Below are 4,187 nucleotides of genomic sequence, written 5' to 3' on the forward strand. Positions count from 1 at the left end.
TACATTACCCATAATGCAACATGACCAGTATGTTTTCCCAACGTAATTCAATCTTAACTTACACTCCGATAAAACTAATTTCAGACAAATATGTTAATTTGTATATTGTTTAAATCGTCCGTTGGGCCATAACCATACGTTAACCCAAACTCTACATAAGACAAGAGTTATTGGAACCAAAATACACTAGTCATTGAGATGATATATATAGACCTGTGTTATTAGAATGCCAAACATAAAAAGAATGAAATAAAGTGAGCCACTATGGGGGGTGACGTAACATATTGAAGAACGTTAAGTTTACTAACAAGTCTTACAAGTAAAATGTTACTTACTTCCTTGCGTATGTACCCTATTGCAAATGAGATGAAAAATCACTTACCAAAGAAATAGAAAACTTGAAGGAGTATACAAGCTAGAAGAGCGCTTATTTCGCCATATCTGTATTTTCAAAATTATGCTTAGAAGCCTCTGAGTGGAAAACCGGGTCATTTCACTGATTCGAAATAGACCTACGTGCACTATCCCAGAAATAAAGGCTTAGAAATCGTCGAATCTTGCTCTGAAAGACACTTTTTGAGAGGTAAGGACACTGAGTGAGACATGATCATGAGCCGCAAGTTAAAAAGTTTTAGGAGCTACAAACTGATACTAATTGCCTAAACAACGTTGAGTCCGTCTGAACTTCTGAAGCTTCTATCATTGTTTACTTTACTCATGATATGCTTCATCCAAGTCTACAGCAGGTCCCAGATTTTCCCGTTTTGTAACACTAGTGAGGCCGTATGCTGTTTGGTTAGAAAAACAGACTTTTCTGGCATGAGAAATGTTACGCCAAACCAGCCTCATTGTTTTTTCCGTTGATTAAAAGGCTTTTGACCGCCTGTTACAATATTAATCATACAGTAGGCCCGAAACCAATAAAAATACTGCTAAAAAACTGGCGTCATGTTTGAAGGGACAAAACCTCAAGCTCTTTATGAATTAACTTTAATTGGAGGTATTCTTTAATCTTAACATGCCGAAACACGTTGTACAGTGACCATTTGTGTAGTCTCATTTATTTAATTGTATCATTGTTTGCAACAATTAAAAACGATTTAAAACTTGACAAGTGTCAATTACTGTACAATGTACATGGTTCTTATCACCTAGTGTGTCCAGTTTGTATTATACCGTTCACACATAAAAGTTTCTCAGCAAACCAGTAACACTTAAATAATGTGAACTTGAACTTGAATTTTGAAGGTGATTGACAGTACTGGTCGACGAATAAGCAGACTAGAACTATCGACAATCGATGCACTTTCTTTGTTGCAAATAATTTGCAATGACATGCATTTTTGTATAGATGGTCATTTATACCACAGGTACACGTAATGTTGCCTAGATTGAGGATTTATACCAGCGACGGATACGAACTCAACGAGTCTGTCGAATAATGTTGATACGAATGAAGCGTATTATTCTCCATACACTAGGCATGTATGCTCACTTTATGCTGACAGCATATATTGGCAATGGTAATTTTTTGTATCCATCCATCCATACAAAAAAGATGGAGTAAAAGTAGTAAACATCATTCATATATTATATGCTATGTATTCACGCATACAGTAAGGTTAGGCGTCCCTATGCGATATATTACTTATAAACACACACTCAGCCTCCAAATCGTCATTTTATTTTCAACGTTTGCAATATATAGACAAGTATAATCGTTTCACACATTTGAAACTCTATAAACACACGTATATGCAAAACACAGACTTCTACTGACGACTGAAATGTTATTTAAAAAGAGTCCAATCTTGCTGACTATAGGAAGTAACATGATGTAAATCCCAAACATGGTCAAAAGTGGCCAGAAATAAATTGAATATAAATAATTTGAAAAGCCTTAGAGGGACTCGAAAGAATTTAATTGTAGAATGCATAAAGTTTTACGTTTTGATAATCAGAAGTTGAGAGATTTCATAAACTCGTGAAGTAAAAGGTTGACTGAATTTTACAAACTTTATTTGTGATGCAATTACAGAATACAGACCTATGTTATCGATATAATGTTCGACAATTTGACTTATGTATTGATGGAATTACGATATATAGTAGATGAAAATGTGCAGAAATTTACATCCGAACATATGTATATGCTCATAAATCATGTGTGTGCACTTGTATTGTGTGTGTGTGTGTGTGCGTGCGCGCGCGTGCGTACGTGTGTGTGTATGTGTGTGTGTGTGTGTGTGTGTGTGTGTGTGTGTGTGTGTGTGTGTACGTGTGACAGGCAAGAAAGACATGTATATGTAGTAGACTCTCACTCTCGGATTGGCTTTAATGAATTTCAATAAATGTCAGCTCACGATCACGAGGCTTTGAATTCGTCAACTCTAGTCACAATGAGTCATAGGCTTATGTTTATAGTGTATTATGCATGCAATCATTTCAGTTGAGAGTACAGGATAGACGTCGACGTCCATTATTAAGGGACATTTTATCAGGTTGATCATGAACTTATAGCTACATCTACTTGATCCATTAAATTTATGTACAAATATGATAACCATAAGTCAAAGCAAGTGGACCTAGAGTTGGTCTCAGAATTTAAACTATAATCGTGTAACATGTAATTGTGCGCCAACCTGAGAGCGCCCTCTACAGCAAATATTGTGATTAGGATATATAACAGCATTATGTATTATATATATATATATATATATATATATATATATATATATATATATATATATATATATATATATATATATATATATATATATATATTGTAGCCACACTTGTTAACGTTAGTTTTGCTATCATTGTCGATAGTTGTACATTACTAGATCTTTCCATAACATTTGCCCCAGGCCAACATCTCACCGTGGCATCTCCCTCCCCCAGGCAAGTCTTACCACCCTTCTATTATCTATCATGGGTTGGTAAGTAAAATCGTTATTGAACATAGATTTCAAGTAATACACGTGTCTGTATATTGAACGATGTAATGTATAATTCAAGGGGGAAACCGGTGGGGGCGCCATACTACTGCATTTACTGCAATCTAATCTAATCTACACTTCCAAGTTACAGATCATTCAGCTGTATGTAGCGCACTACATCAAATTAATTATCAAAATCTAAATGCGCTCCACAAAAATCAGAAAATAGGACAGATTTAAAGTATGAACAACACTTCAGAGATATCTTCAGATAAAAATCCTGTTGAAAAACTGAGATGGGCAGCCGACACAGGGAAGATTTGTATGAATAGAATAGCTGGCACGTACACTTGAAGGAGATATAACCGAATCCGAATCGAAAGGATCATGATGGTACGTAGGCCTAGGAGGTTCCACTGACGTGGACTCCGAGTACGCTCTGTCACCATGGCAACCAGTATTACGACGAGATTGACAAACGTAAAAAGATTTCACCCCTTGAAATCCTACGGCGAGCAGGGCTGGTAGATACTACATGCACAATTAATAAGTCTTTCAAAAAACGAGCAGCAGAATTCTGTATAATTTGAAGTTTCCAAATGTCATCAAAGGCGGACAAAAAAGCAAACTGCCCATAATCCAGACCACTGATATATGTGATAAATGCATGAATAAGTGCTCACTATGTAGGTGCAAAATAAGGTATGGCTTGTTTGGTAATTAATTCTTTTAGGATGTTATAATTAAGTGTTATAATGTTTTAACTGTCGAATTACCAAAATGTAACGGGTCAGTGAAAAAATAACACATTATAAAGTAAAAGGATTTCCCACACCGGGAATTGAACCCGGGCCTTGGCGGTGAGAGCGCCAAATCCTAACCACTAGACCATATGGGAGATCTAGTACAACGGGTATTTTTTTGTTATTAGAAATGTTTATTATTCTTATACGAATCGTTTGTCATATAGATATACGCTATTTGCTCCCATTGTGACAGTTTGGGTTTTCCACAGAAGTATTAAAGGGTCCTAAACTTGATAGAGCATATACAAATCCATAACAACGGCACCAAAATTTAACATGTACGCATGCGTTACCGGAAGTGTTTACAAAAGTAAACGGGGTAAACGTGTAAACGTGTCATTTGAGAAGATCCAGGCTCGCCGGCTCGGCTTCGGTAGCACAAGTCGATTCTGCAGTCTTGCCGGGGAATGCATGTCTACGCTTAGACCTACTTGCAACTGCA

General features: G+C 36.4%; 1 non-coding gene across 1 annotated transcript; it reads right to left on the reverse strand.

Moving 5' to 3' along the window:
• Positions 1 to 3,765: 3,765 nt before the first annotated feature.
• Positions 3,766 to 3,837, reverse strand: Trnae-cuc (transfer RNA glutamic acid (anticodon CUC)). The gene has a single exon. It is a non-coding gene; the product is annotated as a tRNA-Glu (tRNA).
• Between the last annotated feature and the right edge of the window lie 350 nt (positions 3,838 to 4,187).

The sequence above is a fragment of the Glandiceps talaboti genome, chromosome 12 (assembly GCF_964340395.1).
Source record: "Glandiceps talaboti chromosome 12, keGlaTala1.1, whole genome shotgun sequence".
Classification (NCBI taxonomy): domain Eukaryota; kingdom Metazoa; phylum Hemichordata; class Enteropneusta; family Spengelidae; genus Glandiceps; species Glandiceps talaboti.